The following is a 23,607-nucleotide window of genomic DNA, read 5'->3' on the forward strand; positions in this document are numbered from 1 at the left end:
ATCTTTTGAACATTTTGGGAGTCCTCTAGTCCTTTTTACATGTCGTGGCTCTCATTATATAGCTTTCACAGTTTTGATTTGTTATCACTCACTTGGTCTCATCCACCACCTTTTCTGATCATATATTCCCTGAATTATATGCCTTACCTTAGTTCTTGTATATTGGTCCATCCATTTTGTGAAAATCAACTTAGCTAAGAACAGAAAGAATTTTCAGCAGTAATTGATCAAAGCTTCGGCCACAGAACCTATTTGTATGCATGTGTATGTGTGTGTACATGTGTGTGTGTGTACAACTATCCTTCATTACATAGACAAAATTCATTTTATAAAAACTGTCCTCATCTTGAAACCCACATACTAAGACTCCAATTTTAAATCTGTTTAAATAGGAAAATTACAGAACATTTCTGATCTCTGTTCCACCCCTCCATAAAAAAGTGACAGTGTTCACAAAAAGTAAACATCTATAACATTCTTTGATTAATAGCACTTAGACAAAGGAAAAGGAAAAAAAAAGAGTGAGGGGATATTGTGGTGGAGAGAGGAGGGAGGCAGAATAAGCCAGCGTTTGGCTAAGTACAAGGAGGAAAGGCAACATGAAGGGTACTGGAGATGAACTGCTTCATGCATTAACCATAGCATGGTCAGGGTTAAAAAGTGAATAAGTCAGTGACTCTATTTCCCTCCTGGCTCATCTCTACTTTCTGGTTTCCTTGACTTTCTTCAGATCCCAGCAAAAATCTAACTTTCTGCAAAAAGCCTTTTCTGATTTCCCTAATACTAGTTCTTTCCTTCTCATGATTATCTCCAATTTATCCCATGTAAGACTTGTTGTATATAATTGTTTTCATGTCACAAACTGACTGCTCTCCCACTGAACTGAGAGCTCCTTGTGTCTAAGAACTATCTTTTGCCTTTCTCTACATCCCCAAAACATAGTGAAATGCCTGGCACATAGTATGTAATTAATAAAGACTTATTTGACTGATTAACAAAAAATGTGGTGACTTCTTGTCATAAGCTAGTTAGCAATGGACCAGGAAGCAGAGGAATTTGGTAAATGCCTCCTCCCTTTATGGTATGAATTGTATTTTTTCACTGCTGTGCATGAATCATGCTTGCTATATGGAGGAATTTGACTGCAGAGGTAAATAATAGCTCACATAAGAAAACATGCATAAATCACTATCAGCCATCAAAATAAAAACTCATTAATCATATGACTGTATAGCAAATGATCTAATAACTATATGTAGATAGATCAATAAAAATATAGAAAGCTCTTTGAAAGGACTATATAAATGGATATATACATATATGTTTGTCTCTATTCGCTCATAAATTCCTTTCAAAGAGATTTAGCAGAGTTTTGTTTTGGTTTTGAGGGGATGGTCTACCAACAGACAAATATTATATGTAGATAGATGGCAGATTGATTGATTGGTAAATAGAGAAGATGATGAGAGAGGTAATACATATATGTGCAAATACACACATATGTATACATGTAGAAATATGAAGTAAAGGAAAAATCTTTGCCTTGCTGAAATTCACCATCCTGTATTGTTAATATCAAGGCAAAGGGCAGAGTTATCAAGGCTGCTGTGCTCCAGAGATATTTTATCCCTAGATGTATTTTATTCCATAATAGCTTCAGCATTAAGATTTGCTAAAATACTTCACCGTGAAAGATTTACACCAGCCTTGGTTCCTCTCCGCGATCACTGGCAGAGAGGTTTTCAGGAGGGATATGCGTATTGTGAAAAAGAGAAATAGGACTTTACCAGTTTTTACAAAATGATATTGAGAAAATATGGAGTCTGGAATCGATCAGAAAACTCTTCCCCAAAGCAAATGGTTGCCTGAGAAGAATGTCGCCCAATATACATCCATTAGTAAGTTACCCTGAGATTTCCAGTGACTGTAGAGAACTATTGTTCTATTATAACCTCTTTTTTAAATTTCAGCCTTTTCTCCCTTAAAGACTGCTTTTTCTGTATGAATTCATATGGTAGGGTGTTAGTGTAATTAACTGGGCCAGCTACCATTAACTCCTCACTGTCAAGGGATTATTCTTCTAGTAACCACTATTGCCTACAAAAGTCATAGACTATGGTAAGTAACGGTGTACAAAACAACAACCACAACCACAGGGGAGACATTTGGATTGGAATCTTAGTAACTATGTTACCAAGTCACTTGACCTCTTCACCCCTAAGTTTCTTCATTTGTAAAATGGGAATAATTTAAGCAATGCTAAATTCTCAGAAGATTATTGTGAGACTCAAATCAAATGAGACAATAGGTGAAAAGTACTATATAGAAGTAACACATTATTAAGGTGCTAATTTGGTAATTAGGTTCATTTAGTACGGATATTAATTCTGTCCAAAGTAGGTTTAACCATTTCATGGAAAAATTCAAAAATTTTTATAAAGAAATTCTCATTGTAAGTGAGTTTGACACAAGACTTGTTCACCAAAATATCTCATAGCCTTGATGGTGGAAAGTCAAGCATATTTTGTAGAGAATGTTCTTTTTTTTTAATCCCAAATGGTGAAATTAATAGCAATGTTCAAGTAAACATTTAGATTATACTATTAACATTTTATGTTTATAGAGCTTTATGGTTACAAAGCACTACCATATTCTTTAATTCTTGGAACCCTTGTAGTAGCCCATTGAGGTGGGTAATGTGAGTATGCTACTGCCCGTTCAACAGAGGCAAAAACTATGGCTATATGAATTGAAATGACTCATTTAGGTCACAGACATAATAAGAAGTGGAGCCAGGATTAGAACCTAAAATTTCTCACTCCAACTTTGAATCAAACACAAGTCAAATTAGGAATTCTTCATTCTATGCAAGTCCTAAGAGATATGAACTCTACCTTCTTTCTATCCTTTAGCCCAACTTTTAGAACCAAGATCTGAAAGGAAAAACAAAATAAAACCAAAACAAAACTCTACAACTGTATTCTCAACACCTTCTTCCATGCTAAATAAATAAGCTGAAAGAATATTAAAGCTCATACCTCCTATTGCCAGAGTTAAAGATCAGAAGATCATGATTTCAAACTGAAAGAGTCTTTAGAGAAAATAGTTCAGCCTTCTCGTTCTGTAAATGTAAAAATGGAAGACAGGAAAGATGAAGTGATTTGCCTAGGGACACTGGCAAGTAGAAAAACCACAATCAGAAACCAAGGGAGAGAGTGAGGAAGAAATAAAAGACATGGTCTCTGCTCTCAATGGGCTTCAGAAAGGGTACAGGAAAAGAGGCAATGAGCCAAAAGATATGGTCAAAATGTAGAACTGTGACCTTGCCCTGGGCCCCTCCTGGTGGCCTGCCCTGTACAGCTGCACACCTTGCTACTCCCCTTCAAAGCTATTTTTAAACTTAGTATCCTACTAAGCCTTTGTGATAAAGAAGCTTTCCTAAGCCTTTTTGTTACACAAAGAAAATCTGGCTGGTCCTCAAAAAAGAAAATAAAGGCGACCTGAAGCTTTAGATTGACTTGAAATTCCAAACTCAATTGATTTTAATCAAGACTTGAAATGGCTGATCTCAGGATATCAGTTCTAAGACTGTTCTTTAGATCCAGTCAGTACTTTAGAGGAATATTTAATTAGATGAGTTTTTTTTAATGGATTCAGGATGAAAATAATGCTCTTAGGAAAAGGTTCTCAGTGAACACAGAGGGTAATTCCCTTCACTCCTCCTTCTCCCACCAAAAAAAAAGTATGTTTAGTAGTTTATAATCCAAGAAAAATTAGCTCATTCATCTTTAACCATATTCATAAAGTCCCTCTGATATTCCTGTTCTGCCTGCATTCATTCAGAACTGTCAATCAATTCTTAAAACCTTGATTATGTCCAGTGGTCTGTGGAAAGTCAGCCAGCCAAGCTACGAAATCCATCCAGATCGTTAGAGCTTTCTTCAGCACTGGCTTCCACCTTTAAATGTAATCTTCTTTCCAAGATTATCACTGACTATCTGCTGCTTATACATTCAGACTTTTCTATTTCTTGAATAAGTTACAGCTAGTTTTAATATCATATGAATATCATTATCTACCAAAGTCAATTTTCTTGCCCCAGGTGCAAATTGAACATGGTTTCAAATCTAAATAACTATTCCTGACCATTAAATCAACCAAGCCTTAATGAAACATTTAATATTCCAAGCAATGTGATTGGCACCAGTGGTGCCAAGACAAAAGTAAAATTAGCCATGCCCTCAAGGAGATTACGCTCTAAGGAGAGAAACAACAAATACATAAATAGGCATACACAGAATAAACACAAATTAATATAATTATTTCTAAGTTATAACCATTGTATATGTATGTATGTACAAGCTACTACCCAGTTATATGTTTCTTAGGAATCAGTGTTTACTCATCAGCTTCCAATCCACTGTGAAGCAGAACAGCCTAACCCAGGATTTGTCATTAAGTGACTCGAATTTGATTTTGTTGTTCTTACATTCAATGACACATGTAATGCAGGGCAATATATGTGTCCTTTCTTCATCTCATTTTCCTCACCTGAAAAATGTGACTGAACATGAAATCACTGAGATCCAATGAAAATGGTCACTTAGTAAGTTCATATAGAGACTACCCAAATGGTCATTCTTCCCCCACAAATGTGACACTAAAAATGCTTGACTTTTCAAGGAAACTGAAGTTTCCCACAGTATAGTGCCTAGGGCTTTAGATTTGTAGTCATGAAAACCTGAGTTCAAGCCCCTCTCTGACATTTATGAATTGTATAACCATAGGCAAGTTTTATTATCTCACTGAGCTTCTTGCTTCCTTGCCTTAAAAAAATGAGCATGGTTTTACCTTCAGTATCTAAGTCAAAAGGTTGTTTTGAAGCTGAGATGAGATAATATTTATAAGAATCCTTGTAAATTTCAAAACGTCATATAAATGTCAGTTATGTGTTTTACCAGAGAAACTAGAACGTAGCACAGCACTCCAATGGATCTGATACGATCAGTGTAAATGTTCACTCCAATAGAGACGGTTGGTCATCCATGCCTGCCTATCCAGCGCAATTATTTTTCATGTCTTTGTAAAATTCCCCCACAGGGATTCTACTCAACATGCTGGGGACCTATCTGACATTCTCTTCACAAAACAGATAGATTCAAGGAGTGCATGTGATCTCCAATGGTTTTCTTGTGCTCTCATCACATGTAAAAAGGCTTATCTTATTTATTTAATTACTGGGGAAAGTATCACACATTTTGTGCCCCCTTCTACATAATGAACTTTTTGAAATATGCTGCAGCCTGGTCCTCTTCATCTTATGCTTTTCCATTGTCATTTGGGTGATTTTTCACTTCTCTCCCGGTCCATCCACTTACAAGAGTTAGCTTATCTCTGCTTTGTATTTGTTGTGTATTTACTTAGATAAATATATATGCCAGTTGTCTCACTAGTAGACATGAAGGTGGGAACTGTTTTGACTTTGTTCATGCATAATGCCTGACACATAGTAAGCACAGATATTAAATGTTGGTTTATTGTTTGATTCTTTGCCTCTTGACCATCACCTGATCTGGAGAGCATTGGTGTATACCTATCTATCATCTATCTCTATATACACATGCACATACATATATACATACATATACACACATATATACATATATTATATGTAGGTAGGTATAAAGGTCTCAAAATAGTTTAGAATCAAAAAAACTATTTGAAAGAAAGAGTTTATCTCCAGAGCAAATGATAGAAACAAATGCCGGAGATAAAAAAAAAAAAACAACACCATTATAACTTATATTGAGATAGGATTTCACAGACATGACTCCTGTCAAATCAATTACCCCTTTCAGAGTCTTGGTTTCTTCATCTGGAGAATAAAAGAGTTGCACTAGATGACTTCTCATATCCCTTCCAATTATAAAGTTCTATGAATTTTGTAAGAAATGACAGAGTACAGTTCATTGGATTTGGTGTCATACAAAACTGAATTTAGTCCTAGCTTCACATATTATGAGCTATGGAATCATGGTGGGGGGAGACATTACTTGACCTCTGTGACTTTCATTTTCCTTATTGGTTTAATGAGGTTGTTGAACTACATCAGGAGTTCTTAAACGGAGGTCCACAAATCCCAGAGGCCTGTGCATAGATTTCAGAGAGCCTATAAGCTTGGCACTTTAAATATTTTGATAACATATTTCAATATGATTAATTTCCTTTATAATCCTACTTTCTTTTTTTTTCATTTAAAAGCATTATTTTGAGGAGTCCATAGGCTTCACTAGATTGACAGAGGGGTCCATGGCACACAAAAATGGTTAAGAAACCCTGGACTAGATAATCTCTAAGCTTCTGTCTCATTCTCATATCCTGTTATGTTAATTAAATAACTCCATTGCATGCCTTTGTACCTAAATTCTTATATGGACATTTTCAGAATAAAAAATGAATACCCACTTCCTCAAAGCATCATAGTTATTTCAGACTAAAGACAGTTATGGTCAGCTGAATTCATAGAATTTTGTTGTTCAGTCATTTTTCAGTTATGTCCAACTCTTTATGAATGCATTTAGTTTTTTCTGGCAAAGATACTGAAATGATTTTCTCCTCATTTTACAAATGAGGAAACTGAGGCAAACTGGGTAAAGTGACTTGCCCAGGGTCACACAGCTAGTAAGTGTCTGAGTTCAGGTTTTAACTCAGCAAGATAAGTCTTCCTAACTCCAGGTAGGACATTATACCTACTGTACCACCTAGATGCCCAAATACTAGCTCCCAAATACTAAATGGGGATAACTTATCCACCAGTGGTATGTCAGTAAATGTTTAATAATCAGCTCCCAGGGAGGAAAAAAAATATGTCCACAATAGAGTTTTAAGTTTAATCTGCCTTTTGACATTTTTATTGCTTTCTTAAATCTAGAAATCAACAAAACAAAGCTTTATTTCCTTTCTGAAAGTATAAGCTTGAAACAAACATTTAATGATCGTGTTCCTGTTTCACCCAGTTTAAAATGTCAGAATCACAAAGGCAAAATGAGAAACTGGCAATAACAAATATGGTTCATGTTGACAGTCAAGACAACTGTCTTAAACAACAAATAAAGGAAAAGCAAACAAAACAAAGTTCTTAAATGTAAAAAAAAGGAGAGTAGACAAAGTGGTAAGGTCATTGATAAATGATGGTACTACAGCCTAGCTTCTCATTTTCCATGAAAACATATAATTCTCTGACTCACTGTTATAAAAGAGTTGAGATTCTCTCTGAGGAATCTATCATTAAATTTTGAGCAATGTCTTATTTAGGAAGTTTAAACTTCCTGGCTGCTGTAAATTAAATTCCAAGGCATGGAAGAGAAATGTGTTTCAAGAAAATAAAGTGCCATTTCTTCTTTTCACTAATAAAGTTTAAAGTATTAGACTGTGATGTTCACATTCATATTTACGATTTTATTCTGTTTTGTTTGACTGTGGCCACAAGAGGCATGATAAGATATGATAATAACAATGAAGGAAACATTCATTTAATGATTGTTATGTTCATGGCTCTGCTAGATACTGTGAATATGAAGATGGAAAACAACCTTCTTTGCTCTCAAGGAGCCCACATTCTAATGAGGACAAGGAGAATAACAGGAGGAGCACACAGATTGAAGTTATCAATCTCTTAGGTAAGACTAAACTTAATGTGTCCTCAAAAAAAAAAAAGATCCCATCCTAAAGAGTGTATTTTCCTTTATCTGTTGGTAATCTTTCATCACAAAAGTGAGAAGCAAGTGGGTTAAGAATGGATGGGATGCAGCTGGATGGGCATCTTAATCGAGTTAGTCCACCAGTATATGAATCTCATTCAGTCATAGCAGATGGGATGAGAGAAAGAGAAAAGAAGAAGAAGAAGAAGAAGAAGAAGAAGAAGAAGAAGAAGAAGAAGAAAGAAGAAGTAGGAGAAGAAGAGGAAAAAGAAAGAGGAGGAGGAGAAGGAGGAGGAGGAGAAGGAGGAGGAGGAAAAGAAGGAAGGAAGGAAGGAAAGAAAGAAGGAAGGAAGGAAGGGAGGAAGGAAGGAAGGAAGGAAGGAAGGAAGGAAGGAAGGAAGGAAGGAAAGAAGGAAGGAAGGAAGGAAGGAAGGAAGGGAAAAAAAGAAAAAGAGAGAGGAAAAACAATTTTTATAACACATATATATAGTCAAGCAAAACAAATTCCTTCAATGGCTGTGTAAAAAAAAAAGGATACATAATTCGTAACTTTTAATCCATCTTCTTTCTGTCATGGATAGCTTCTTTCATCATTGGTCTGCTGGAATTATGAATGGTAACTTTTTACTAATCACAGTTCTTCAGGCTTTCAAAGTTTGTTTTGTCTTCACAGTATTATTGTTTTTGTATAAAACATTATCCTGGTTCTGTCTCATTTTGTTCTTCATCAGTTTATAAAAATCCTTAAAATTGTTCATTTTTATAATATGAATGTTATGGTATGAATTATTATTCTAAGTCTGTTTTCTTTATGCAGCAACAGTTCATTTAGGCCTTTCTAATTTTATAATTAAAACCAATTAAAATCAGTTAGCTTTTACAGAGGGTTGTTTGCTGAGAAGATTTAGCAGGAGCAGACATTACAGCTGCTCCCTGCCAGCACCCGGGGGCAGCACTTTCACCTGTACAAACCCAATTCTTGGGGAGAGCAGTGTTCAGACTTAAAGAAATTATTACAAGGCATTTATCCTACTAAGTTTGCTGCATAACTGATGGGAGAAATCAGTCCCTTACTTACAGAAAATGGTGTTTTAGTTGCCTGACTTTCACTTCTGCTCTGGGTCCAATGAGTTACTTCTAGGGACCGTGCAGAGGATGAAAAGACACAGATAAATGTTCAGCTACACAGATGAAAAGGGTGTCCACATCATAAGACCAACAATTTGGGACTAGAAGGAATCTCAGAGGCCATTGATTCCACCCTCTCTTCCATCTCACAGACAAGAAAACTGAGGCAGGGGTTACGTGACTTGTCCACTGTCATACAGCCTATAAGTGTCATAGGTGGAATTTGAACCCAGGTTCTCCCAGATCCAGATCTTGGACCCTATCCAACATGTCAATGGCATCATGGGTACATGGAAATAACAAATACATTTCAATCAATCAGATTCTTTCTCTTCTTCTGTTTAATACCGAGAAAACCTGAGCAGGATGACCTGAGCCCTGAAATCCTATTTTAAGATGATAAAGAAAAGAAATATATTATAATAAACTATGTGATATTAACCAATCAAACTTTAAAGTAGAATAGGTATGTGGTCAGAATAAAAGCTACTAAAATGAGTCATTCAATTCACTAGAGATCATTAAGATGACAGTAAGTGGAGAGCCCAATAAAGCAGGCGCTTTAACACTCCCACGCCTATGTGGAAACAGGCTGGCCAAATAGCTTTCAGTCACATCCAATCAAACTGTTCACATACAAACATGGCCTATCTTTCTGTTCAGCTTATATTTAAAATTCACACATTTCTGTCAGAAAACATAAAGAAATCATTTTCCTAACCAACCCAAAAAGTGTATTGTCACAGTTATTTGGTAGTTATTCAAATCTCTTCCAAAGAGAGATAGTTATATAATGGTTTACAAATGTCTTTTTAAAAAAATTAAATCCTTTGAAGTATTTTTAAAAGGCTCAAGTGGCAGCTTTAAGTAAATGTAAAATACCTGGGGGCTTTTCTGTCTTTTTTTTCCCAGTTGGTACATTTAAAAGAGCTCTCTACATTGTACATGATGATGACTTTCTATTTTTACATGAGCTGGGAAAGGCATAAAATTGACAGCTCAAGAGAAGAATCTTTCTCTTGTATTTCATAGAGAAAATATAAAAATATTTCTTCTACCTTCCCTTCCTCTCCTCCAAAATATAATTATTTCAAATTTAATTAATTCAATGAACATTTATTAAGTGTCTATATCTATGAGGCATTGTGTTAAGTGCTGGGGATCCATAAACAAGTAAGAAACAGTCCCTGTCTTCAAAGAACTTATGGTCTGCTAGGTGTGGGGCAAAATATGTACTGAGATAAGTAAATATAAAATATATGCATCATGGTGCAGTAGAAAGGAACATTGCTTCAAAATCAAGATCAGACTCTAACTCTATCTACCACACCCACCCTTGGTCTAGACAAAACACTTAAAAGTTCTCTGGTCTCAGTTTCCTCATATGTAAAATGAAAGGATTAGACCAGATTTCCCCTAAATTTAGAATAGATTTCTTCCTGGCTCTAAATCTATGAAACCATGAAATGCATGCTAAATTCAGCATGGGGGAGATGGGGAATGAATAAAATGATCTCATATGGCCTAAAATGAATTTCAAGGGGGGAAGAGGCAGGGAGAGATAAAAGCAGGTGAGCATTTCAGGCAGGGGAGACAATTTTTGCAAGTCCAAGGATGTTGAATATGGAATCCTATGTATGGGCAAAAACAAGTAAGCCAGTTTGCCTGGAAGGTATCATATGTGAAGAGGAAGAAAAATCTGAAATTCTGGAAAGGTAGCCAGGTGCCATATCACAAAGGGCTGTCAATGTCTGACAGAGACTTCTTGAGAAGCATGGTAATATAGGGAGACCTGTGCTTTAGGAATATTGATTTGGCAGCTATGTTGAAAATGTATTGGAGAGTGGAGAATGCCATCAGGAGACTATTGCAATAGCCCAAGTGAGAAATGATGAGGTGCTTGAAAAGTGATGATGGGCTTGTAAGTAGGGTAAAGCAGATGGGTGAAAGGAATGTCCTAGAAAAAAATATAAGTAGATAGTTTGGCCAGTGCCTGGGCTCTGTAGAAGACTTACTTCATGTAGGCCACCTGGACAACCATTTAAACATAATAGTTAGGGGTCATAGTTAGGGGTCATTGATGGCCTCAACATTTAAACCAAGTGCTTTTCTGAATCACAGCCAGAGAATGTGTATGTGTGTGAATCTTTCTCTTGCTATCAATTTATCTATCTAGTATGTGTGTGTGTATATATATGTATATGTGTGCATATATGTGTATGTGTGCATATATAGTATATGTATATATAGTGTGTGTAGTGTGTATATATAGCATGTAGATATGAATAGTGTATGTAGATATAGTATGTGTGTGCTGTGTATATATAGTATATATGTATAGTGTGTATGTATATAGTATGTATATATGAATAGTGTGTGTAGACATAGTATGTGTGTGCTGTGTATATAGTATATGTGTATAGTGTGTATATGTACAGTGTGTGTTTGTGTGTATATATGTAGCATATGTGTTTATATATAATAATGTGTCTATGATATGTGTGTATATATATAGTATGTGTGTATATATATAGTATGTGTGTATATATATATATATATATAATGTGTGTCTCTATATATGATATGTATGTGTTTGTGTATATATATGTAGTGTGTGTATATATATATATAGTGTGTGTGTGTATAATATGTGTGTGTATTCTACAAAGTTAGAAGAGAGAAGTCCTGAAGTCAAATACCAAATCACTTTGTTATATAAACCTCTCATAGAAAATATTTTGAAAATAATCACCTAAAGAATGCTTTGAGCAAGTCACTTAGCCCATCTGAACATCAGGTCATCATTTATATAATAAAAAAGTTTGGAGATGACTTTTAACAACCCATTGAGCTGTTGATTTAGAATTCCATGATCCAATGACTTTGGTTGAAATCCTGGCTTTGCTGTTTATTCTCTATATAACCTGAGGTTTTAAGTCCTGTGAGCCTACATGGGCACCCAGATCACTGAACTGATTTTTCCACAGTCTCCCAGATAGAGTACAGCAAACACCTAACTCAACGTCAAATCCTTGTCCCATAATCCATTACTCATCTCTATACCCTTCCATCTTCCATTCAGTTATAGGTTTAAGGTCTGAAACCTCTCTCTCCATCTGATAGGAACTTTTTTTGCTCTAGTACATCAGCAGACCAAATTTTTCAAAAATGGAAAAAAAAGAAAAGAAGGATTTCTACCTTACATTTTCCATTTCCCTAAGCTGACAAATGGCCCACTAATAAAGTTAAACAAGGCCATCAAAATACCATCACAAAAACTCTCACAACCAATATTAAGGAGTGTGAGAAGTGATTAGGTGAAGATAGGAAACAACTTTAGAAAATGTGGCTGTAATAGCTACCTTGGAATCAAGATGAAATAGAAGTTACAGCACTATTAGAAAAACAGCCCATTCTTTCAATTACACAAAGCCGACTGAACTCAATTAAGTCTCCCAATTACTTACTGCCAAAAGGATGGGAAAAACAGACAACATGAAAGGGGGAAAAAATCTCTAACTGAAAAAGGAACTGTATTTGGAAGTCCATCCTTTGGTATCTTCAAAGAGCTCTGTACTCTAGGCTACATATTTCCTTGATAGCTGGTAACCATTACCTTGGAAAGGGAATTACCATCATTAAGGAGTAATGAATGTAGTAAAAACCCATTTTTCCATGGGTGTCTGTGAACACTGCTCACACCTGCATTATGTGCTCTTTGTATTGTAGTGAACAAGATGCACTCGGCCTCTCTTGGGAATAGAATATGCTGTTTAACACTCCCTGTGTGGTTATGTGGTTACACTAGAGACAGTAGCTGTGTGAGCCTGGGCTTGGGATCAGAGAAAATTGGGTTCATACCTCTCCCTGTGACACTATCTTGCTGTATGACCCTTAGTCAAGTTCTTTAGCATCTATATACCTCAGACAAAATGTAGAGACCTGTGTTGGTGGAGAAATTCTGCTAGCTGATAAAATTATTGTTCCTTTAAATACTCATGTGAGGCTGCTAAAGTCTTCTTCTGCGTCTTATCCTGACATAGAGGATGACCCTGTGTTCCCCAAGGCCATACCAATGGAGCACAAAATCAGGCAGCAACAATACCCAGTTAGAAAGATTTCAATCACAGGCCTTTGTTGTCATTGCTGAGTTGTTTCAGACTCTTTATGGCCCATTTTGGGGTTTTCTTGGCAGGAACACTAGAATATTTGTTGTTTCCTTCTCTAGTTAATTTTACAGTTTAGAAATTGAGGCAAACAGGGTTAAGTGACTTGCCCATGTTCACAAAGCTAGTAAGTGTCTGAGAACAGATTTGAACTCAGGAAGATAATCTTCCTGACTCTAGGTCTAACACTTTATCCACTGTACCCCTTAGCTCCCCCTAATCACAAGCCTAGAAAGGGACCATATATCTGCCACCTGAGCAGAAATCTAGCTAAAGTGAGATATGCTTATCTGAGGGAAAACCTTCAGGTAAAGACAAGCAGAGTACCTGGAGAATCCATGAGCAGACAATGACTAGTTTACTCTCAATTATGCAAGGATGCACCCTTTGGGGAAGCACAAGGACATGGTGCTGAGTTAGTGACATTCTATGATCCTGTGGAGTTGGGAAAAGAATTTAAACAGAATTTCATAGTCATTTATTCACAACCAGTACAGTATGGTAGTCTATATATAGCATAATATGGTATGGTATGGTATGGTTGGTATGGTATGGTATGGCATGGCATGGCATGGCATGGCATGGCATGGTATGGTATGGTATGGTATGGTATGGTATGGCATGGCATGGTATGGTATGGTTGGTATGGTATGGTAGAGGGGAGAGTTTAAGAGGTTGGAGAGGGGAGGATTGAGTGGGGTAGGGTAAAATAAAGCAGAACACTGGATTGGTAGTTAGGGGTTCTGGTTGTTATTGTGCAGTCGTTTTTTTAGTCATGTCTGACTCTCCGTAAGCCCATTTGGGGTTTTCCTGTCAAAGACATTAAAGTGGTTTACCATTTCCTTCTCTATTTCATTTTACAGATGAGGGAACTGAGGCAAACAGGGTAATGTGACTTGCCCAGCGACACACAGCTAGGACGTGTGTGAGGTCAGATTTGAACTCATGAAGATGAGACTTCCTGACTCCAGGTCCAGCATTCTATCCATTGCAGTTAGAGGTGTTGGATACAAATGTCATCTGTTTCTTTATTCTCTATTTGGTCAAGTCTTTTTTCCTTCTCTGAGCCTCTCTTTCCTTACTTTTTAAAATGAAGAAGTTAGGCTGACTAGATGATCTTTAAGGTTCATTCTATATCTTGATCCAATTATTCTTTAATAATATTTAATTGTTTAAACATAACTCCGAGTCTGTTTTTTTAATCTCACTGATCATCTGATAAGAGATAGAATGGCATGGTGCATAGAGGGTCACCTCAAAGCCAGGAAGTCCTCATTTAAAGTTGTACTTCTGATATATCCTGGCTGTATGATCTCTGACCAATCATTTTATCTGTCAGTAATATTAAACTCCAATAAGTTCTTTTGCCTATTTTAAATATTCAAATTAATTATAAAGGACATAGGGAGAAAGAGGCTATCTGCATACAGAGAAAGAACTGATAACAAGAAGTCTGTATAGAATAACTTTACATATGTATGTATATATACACAAACACATATATACTGACATATACATATATACATACACATACATATATGAATATACACACACATATGCACATATTTATGTCTAGTGGTAGCCATCTCTAGGGTGGTAGAGGGATGAAAGAAAAAAAGAAATTTATACAATAATTTTCTTTAATATTTGAAAGGAATAGCAAGTTGTCCATAGCAGATTTGTACCCACAATCATCTTTTTTTATTGTACTATATTATGGAAATGTTTGTTTGATTCTATAAATTAAGATAAAATAAAATAAAATAGAAGTAGGACCACTAAACCATCTATAAGGTGCCTATAGCCATATATAAACTTAGAAAACCACAAGCCACATTACAGGCTGCAATACTTCCAACTGCTACCTGAACCGGATTAAAATGTAATTGGGAAAGATTAAAAAAAAGAAAAAGAAAGAAAAATACAATAGAACAGAGATAATGATAATATGTGGTTTTCTAAGTTTTTATGAAACATTTATAAAGTACTTATTCATGCCAAGCACCATACTGATCACTATGGTTACAAATACAAAATAAGACAATCTGTAGTTTCAAGGAACTTGTATTAAAGGAGAGGGAGACAGCACATAGGAGGCAGGGGTGGCTAGGGAAGAGTATTTTGTATGGGTCATTACAGAGAAGATCAGAGCCATAGTGGAGTCAATTAGAATGTTCTAGAAAAGATCCATGGTACTATTAATTTTTGTGCCCGGAGAAAGAAATGGAAAGCAGGAAGAAGAAAGATATATATAATGGCAGGGCATATGACAAGGAAATGAACAGGGTGGTTAGTTGTATATACACACACACATACATACACACACATAAATATACACACATATATCCACATACATACATACACACACACAAAAAGAGTGAAAATATATATACACACTTGTGTCTACACACATACACAATATATAGAAATATAGATCTATCCTTTAATCCAAAGGTTCCCAACCTTATTTGACCTACTGTTCCCTTTATAAAAAAACTTACTCAGCCCCCTCACCTTACCCCCCTGGAAATTTACTCTTTGATCCTTTAATGTTTTTTTTTTATTTGCATCATTTCAAAAAACTAATTTTTTCAATGACTCATCTTGAATTTAATAATTTATTGTAAATTTGTGGGGGATTTTTTCCTGCATTGAAATTTTGATGATAAAATGTTGTGTCACATAACTGTATAGTATTATTCATAAACAAGTCATTACATGCACGTATTCCTTCAATGCATGCTAGACTTCTGGACAATGTGCAACACTGCTTGTTAAGACCTGTCATGGGCTTGACCACTGATCGGTTATATTATAACTGGTTATAACTTGCATTTTTTGTTTATTTGGAAAATAATGTAATCACTATGACATTAACTCTTGTTATACAACAAATGAAACATGTAGAAAAGGTTTTTCAAAATTTTCTCATCTTCTTTTCTGATGCTTCCACTGCACCCTTACTTTAATTCAACATCCACCAATTGGTGGATTAGCACCGAAGGCTACCGCTATCCCTTTCTGGATAGTTCTGCTGCCCCCTTAGGGGGCATATCACACACTCTGGGAACATACTCAGTGAATCCTTTAGTGTGTGTGTGGGGGGGGGGGGGGGGGGGTAATGTACAAAGTTACAATTGAGAAGTCCTGTATTCTCATACAAAATTACTTTGTTACATAAACCTCCCCATTGAAAATATTTCTAAAACAATTAGCTAAAGAACAGCAAAGTGACTTTGAACAAGTCACTTACTCACAGGAGCCTCAGTCCATCTTCTATATTACAATCAGAAGGTTGGAGGAGGTGACTTTTAACGTCCCTTCCAGCTCTCCATCTAGGATTCTATGACTCCACAGCTGCCTTTAATCCTGGTTCCGCTGTTTACTTTCCATGTAAACTGAGGATCTAAGTCCTATCAGTCAGATCATGCTCTAGGCAGCTACCCACAGCTCTAAATTGCTGAGAAGGTGGGTGCCAGCCTGTATTGTAGGAGTTCCTTATACTAATGAAATCATAGGTCCAGTACCTATTCTCTAATCAACCAGTAGGAAAATAAAATCCATCCACTTTACTGAAAACCAGACAAGGCAATTAAAAAGAAAAATCTCATGGAATAGTTACTCTTACTACTCAGGTTTCCTAATGGGACCAGTGACCAAGTGATCAGACCTTCAGATCAGAGAATGCCAGCATCCAGAGATTAAATTTTGGCCCTGGGGTAAAAGAGGTAAGACCAGAAAGTCCTGATACTGAACAAGGGGGTCAAGCACCAGGAGACTTTATCAGCAGGCTACAAGTAGATGGAATTAGGCGGCCAGCGGTGGACATCATCAATTGGATAGAACACAGCATCAAGATACTGTGACTGCAAGTCTAGACAATCAGGTGATTTGTATAAGGAGTGCAGGTGGAGGGAGGTTGATGAACTAGTAGCAGGTGGCTCAGGGCAGACCTCCAACTCCTGGGGTATTGGAGGAATTAGTTATCCAGTTAAAAATAAGAAGCCTTTTGGACTGGGAAGAGTTGAGGTTCTGAGCATATATTAAGAAAGGGGGATATACCACAAGTCCTGGAGTCAGGAGAACCTGAGTTCAGCTCTAGCCTCAGACAATTACAAGCTATGGTGACTCTGAACGTAATCCCGATTTCAAGAAGGAAGGAAGGGAGGGAGGAAGGAAGGAAGGAAGGAAGGAAGGAAGGAAGGAAGGAAGGAAGGAAGGAAGTTAATATAACCAGAAAGTTGTAGGGGGATGAGGGGCCAGTAAACAAAAATATGGAGGACCATCAGCAAGAGAAACTTCATGTTGAACCATGAGGTACTTTATGGATTCAGATATCCAAAGTGTACTGGTAAGTGTTTAACAACTGATTTTCTTCCGAAAGAGATCATAGAAGGGGGAGGAAGACCCATATGTACAAAAATGTTTATAGCAGCTCTTTTTGTGGTGGCAAAGAATTGGAAAGTAAGGGGGTGCCCATCAATTGGGGAATGGCTGAACAAGTTGTGGTATATGCATGTTATGGAATACTATTGTTCTATAAGAAATGAGGAGCAGACGGTCTTCATATTTACCTGGAGAGGCTTATACAAACTGATGCTGAGTGAGAAGAGTAGAACTGGGAGAAATTTGTACACAGTTACAGACACAATGTATGTGTGATGACCAACTTTGATAGACTGGACTCTTCTCAGCAATGCAGTGATATAAGTCAATCCCAAAAGACTCATGATGGAGAGAAATATGTGCATCCAGAGAAAGAACTAGAAAGAACTGAGTTTATATCCAGGTGGAAGCAAAATATCTGATCTTTTTCCTTCTCTTGTTTGGTTTTATGTCCTCTTTACCATTTTTCATTCCATCTGATACAATTTGTCTTTATAACCTGACTAATGTATAATGTGAAAGTATTTACAGATACTTGACTATATGCCGCCATGGGGGGGGGAGGGGAGGGAAGGGGACAAAATGTGAAAACAAAATGTGAATTGTGGAATCGAATCCTGTAAACTAAAAGGAAACAAACAAATCAATTAAAAAAAATTGATTTTCTAAAGAAAAAATGAATCCACCACATACTTTTAAGTTTCATCTGTATCATCACATTCTTGAATCTAGACAACAATAAACCAAGCCCTGATTTGTAGGTTTGCTGATTTCTAAGATGTAGATTTCACACTGAAATTTAGCAGTTGGATTTACCATTTTAATAATAACAACAACAAAAATAAAATTTAACAATTCCGCTGGTGGTGCTATGGATAGAGTACAGGGCCCCCATTCAGGAAGACTTATCTTCCTGAGTTTAAATCTGGCCTCAGACACATACTAGTTGTGTGACCATGGGCAATTCATTTAACCTTCTTTGCCTCATTTTACTTATCTGGAATATAAACTGGATTAGAAAATGGCAAATCACTTCAGTATCTTTGGCTTTTGTTTTCTTTATTTGGAGACAATTTAAGTGACCTGCATAGGAACACACAGATAGTAAGTGTCTGAGGTGGGATTTTATCTCAAGTTCTGGCTATGGGGCAGGTGCTCTATCCACCAAGCCACCCAGCCCTGTGTTTTTCAGTATTTTTGCAAAGAAAACCCAAATGCAGTCACAGAGTCAGACATGTTGGTAAAAACAACTGGAAAAAAATCTAACTAATCTGTTAGAACAGGCTCCAGAACACACCCTTATATTACCCTTTCAGGGGCAAAGTGTGAATCTTTAAGTGGACTAAAATAGTACTACCTATAGGAAGAAGAAGGGAATGAGGTAGAGGTCAGCTGCTACATTCCCAGCTAAGTTAAACTAAACTTCCACTATCTCTATCTTTCATATAGGGAAACTTTATTTTGTTTCTATCTTTAGAATTTTCTAAGGCAACCCAATATAACTTTAGCTCTCCACAAACTGCTTAGCCAAAACTTTAAAATATCTGAGTGTTTTTACCTTTGAAAAGCAAAATATTTTTGATTAGTTTTTTCTTTAAAAAATATATTATATCTATCCCTGAGTCTAAAATGAATATTATACAATTTTTATCTTTGATTGTAGACTAAATGCTAAAAAAAAGATCTTAAAGATTATCAAATCCAATAATTTTATACTTACTTAAGAAATTCCTGAGACTGTCACTTTTCACTGCTATCAAGGAATCTATCTCTAATAGCACTTTTACTGGGTTCTAATTTGTTGTATCAAATTTTGACTGACCAGGAAACCACATAAGTGATAACTGGAATTGTCTGAAAAGCAAAAGCAAATAGGCTTTAATTTAGAGTTTGAAGGAATCATCTTGTACAATGGACATCAGCTTAAAACTTGAACTTCATAACTCAATTGCTTTTGGTGTGTCTTTTCTGTTTTCTCATTTACTGGATTTTGGTCAAATTCTGCATTATATGATAACATTATATGATACCATTTGCAGAAAACAGAAGAGTTATTACAAGATGAACAAAGGCAAATAGCCCATTTCTTTAAAAGAAAGAAAGTAGATGCTTCATATTCGAAACTGGCAAACTTGCCTGAGGCCTGGCAGATTTCTAGAATGTATTTGTAAAAGGTCAGCTTCTCATCAAATAGAAAGGGAAGCAGTGATAACTACAATTTAAGTTCATTAAGAACAATCATGTCTTCCTTCCTTCTTCTTTCCTTCCTTCCTTCCTTCTTTCTTTCCTTCCTTCCTTCCTTTCTTCCTTCCTTCCTTCCTTCCTTCCTTCCTTCCTTCCTTTTTAATTCCTATTTTCTCCAACAAGCTTAATAGACTAGTAATCATTAATATCGAAAACATTATGGATACCCAAATGATACCTAAAAAGGCGTTTGACAAAGTCTCTAATGATATCAGTATGGCTAAGATCGAGGAATTTAGACTAATTGATACAGGAAGGCAAATTTGAAACTGTTTGAGGAGCTCAATTCAAAGAGCCCTGACTAATGGACTATAGTCAGCACAGAGAAGTGGAGTGACAAATGACACTCAGTTGTACCTTGTCTGGTTGGATGTTTTTATGAAGGAAATCAATAATTAGAGGTGATCTCTGAAATTACTTTCAACTCTAAGATTCCATAATTTTATAGATGAGGTTGACAAATAGCTGAGTTCTGGAGAAGGGAGGTTTTACCATATGAGTTTCCATGGGGATAGATGGAAAGAAATAGAAAATACATTTCATGAAAAAATAAAATTAAAAAAACAGACAAATAAGTGAAGTCTAATAATATAATTTTATAGACAGAAATACAAAGTCTTACACTTTGACATTAAAAAAAATTCTACAAATATAATACAGGAGGTATAATTTCATAACCATTTATGACTTGGGTGTCTTAGTGTACTACATGTTCAATGTGAATCAATAGTAGAGTGTACCAACTGAGAAAAAATATTACTAATACTCAATTATTAATATAGGGATCCAGGGTTTTTCTTTCTCTTTTTACTTCTTCCTTCAAAGTCCAATCCTTCCAGGTCAGTGAGCCTCTGAAGGACAAAGTTGATAATGAGATTGGCCTAAGCCTCCAGGAAAGTTCTCCTCTATCTTGAGCAGAATTTCACCTACGGTAACTAGGAGAGTTTACTTCTGATTAATGTATAAATAGAATCAAACCTCAGGTGAATTCCAGCCCTAAAGCATTGGACTCATACCTTTGAACCAGCCTCTCACTCCCCAACTATTGTTAAAGTTAAGTGGTCTTAGTACAAATGTATCCCTTTCCCTAGATTGCTAGAGGTGAAAGTGGTCTGGGTGGAGACAGATTCTTTTGTCTGGAGAGCTGGAAGCTGAGTTTCCAGATCTAGTCAATTTCTCAACAGGAGGAGCTGAAGACTTTTTGCCCAGCCTCCTCATTAATATGTCTACTCCCTCATTGATTGTTCACAAATCAAGTTTACTTTCAATCTGTCAGGGGCAATCACTTTTCCAAAGGTATTTAAGCATTAGATGATCTCCTCTTTTGTCTTTGATTATTGATAAAATTTATTTATTGATTATTTGCTAGCTTAATTAACAAATTGATTAAATGTCCAGAAACTCTGCCTCTCCAGCTTTTTTCACCTCACAATTACAAAAAAAAAAAAAAAAAAGGAAGGAGGAGAGGGAAAGAGAAGGAAGGGGAAGGACACAGGTGAAGAGGAGGAAAATGGAGAAGGGAAGGGGGAAGAAAAAGAAGTAGGATCTAATACAATCTCTAGGCACATTTCCCAGCTAGACCATATCTGAAATATTGCATTCAATTCTGGGCAACATGTTTTAGGAAGAATATTAAGAAACTGAAAGAGGTAATGATGAGGGGAATGAGACAGGAATGAGAGGACAGAGGACTATGAGAAATGGAATATTTCAAAGACACTAAGGATGGTTATCCTGAAGAAGGAAATATTTAGCAGAGCGTGATAAGTATCTTTATATTCTCAAAAAGATGCATTACATTACCTTTTGGGGCCCTAATTGACAAAACTAGTAGTAACAGATAGGAGTTACAGAAAGAAGAAGGAGTTTGGTTAGGTATAAGGGGATAAAAAAAAAAAATTAGAATTGCTCGAAACTGTAATGCAACAACCCAGAAATTAGTAAATTCTAGATCACTTGAGGTCTTTAAGAAGAAAATTGATGACAACTGCTTGAGGATATTGGAGAGGAGATTCCAATTCATGTATATATTAAGTTGGATGCCTTTTTGTAATTTTACTGGTAAGATTGCCAGATAGCTGAGAACTGAATAAATGAATTGCTATGCTATTAAATTCCCTAGGGATAATGGATATAGATCTACTAGAAAGCCTCAGAAATGCCATTAGGAAAAGTATAATGTTGGGATTATTTTGCAATTTTTACATATGTTCCACAATGGGTTATATAAATAATATAGTAAATTTCTTCTATATCACAATATGTGCGTTGGTACAGTCAAATAGGATTGGTTCCATTAAATAAGTTTAATATGAATTAATTTCAAATTATTTTCTTATCTCTTCTTTTCATTGACAGAAGACTCGGTTGGGCAGACAATTGGTCAGGGACAACATGGGAATTCTTACATATTTTTCCTTATGTAGTCTAATACCTCAGCTATAGCTTCATAAATCTCTGAGACATGTCTATTAAAAAAAAGAAAAAGAAAAAAAAAGAAAATTTGGGAAGGGAATGGAAGGAGCCAGGAACTTTAAAATAATATGGGTCTCAAGCTGCATTAATTAGGTGAGTATGAGGAATTGATGGCTCTTTTCAATGATTTATTCTCCAAGAAATACAGCTCTTTCAGTGAAATAACAAATCTTATTCCTCAATTTCCACAATCCCATTTCACAATAACCAAGAAAAGAAGAGCTCCATTGCTCAGAGAGAATGGGAAAAATGCTTTAAATAAAGATGTATATTCCTGAACTCATAATGACCCTGAGGCAACTCCAAGTGTCAGTCCTTCAGAAGAAGTATTTATAAGGATCTTTTGAGTAGATCAGGATTCACAATAGAAACATAAGAGTAAAATGTTTTGCCTTGCTTCAGCTTGCTTCTTACTTCTAAGGCTGTATTACATATATATATATATATATATATATATATATATATATATATATATATATATGATAGCAATGCAGGTGGTTGAAAGACAAAAATTCAGCAAACATCTGTTCTTTGGTTGTTGGGCATTGTGGATGGTTCTTATTCTATATAGTGGCGGATAACTAGTTTGGTTGATGTTTTCATTGAATTTACCAGTGGACATTCATCCTGTGGAGAGACATGATATCTGCCATAACATAAGGGGATTTAGAAATATACTCTTTCTAGTACCCAAAGGGAATTTTCTCCTCTACTATTGCAATGTAACAGAAAGCATAAGATGTGCAAATATGAATCAACAGCAGGATAAGACAGTAGAGGCCTAGCTTGTCTAAATCCACTGATTAGTTCCATAGCAGACAGTTCACATTTATATAGTTCTTTAAAGAATTACAAAGACTTCCCCTCAGAACAATTCAAAGCAAATAGTAGAAGCAGTATCATTCCATCTTCGCAGATGAGTAAATCAAATTTAAGAGAAGGTAAGTGAATTATTAAATGATACTCAACTAGCAAGTGTCAGAGCCTGAATATGAACTCAGATCTTCTAACTGTTAAGGCCAATATGCTTTCCAATATCCTATCATACCATGATGCCCTTCTTTACCATGCACACATGAATGTATGTGTATATATGTATATGTGTGTGTGTGTATACACATAACTATATTTTATCACTGATGACAATTAAAGGAAAGTGTTTTAAATATATAAAGCAAATTTGGGGAGTTTATAACAGCTCAATAAGATGCTTAGAATGGTATTGGGATCTTATGACAATTTAAGTTATACTTAAATATACTATTCCAAAACTTGAAAGGGTTAGACAGAAAACTGCCTCTTTATACAAAAAAAAATTGTTAACAGGGTAGCTACAAGGTCGGAAGACTAGTCAAGAAGCTTCTAACTTCACAGATGGTAATGTCTAAGAAAGGATTTGATAAAAATCCATGGCCTCAGGTACCTATACTGAAAAGCTCAACAATGAGCACTTAATAAACGCATAAAGTATAAGTAACAAGTAAGATAGCCAAAAGTCCTAAAACAAG

General features: G+C 35.8%; 1 long non-coding RNA gene across 1 annotated transcript in view; it reads left to right on the forward strand.

The window, feature by feature from the left end:
* The window catches only part of LOC138174235 (uncharacterized), a 59,859-nt gene extending 45,055 nt beyond the window's left edge, over positions 1–14,804 (forward strand). Inside the window, exons 2-3 of the long non-coding RNA XR_011171642.1 lie at positions 7,564–7,679; positions 13,858–14,804. This is a non-coding gene — a long non-coding RNA (uncharacterized lncRNA). The remainder of the gene's footprint in view (positions 1–7,563; positions 7,680–13,857) is intronic.
* The last annotated feature ends 8,803 nt before the right edge of the window (positions 14,805–23,607 follow it).

The sequence above is a fragment of the Petaurus breviceps genome, unplaced genomic scaffold, assembly GCF_028583685.1.
Source record: "Petaurus breviceps papuanus isolate PSGF00001 unplaced genomic scaffold, PetGlider_PUasm1.0 688, whole genome shotgun sequence".
NCBI lineage: Eukaryota > Metazoa > Chordata > Mammalia > Diprotodontia > Petauridae > Petaurus > Petaurus breviceps.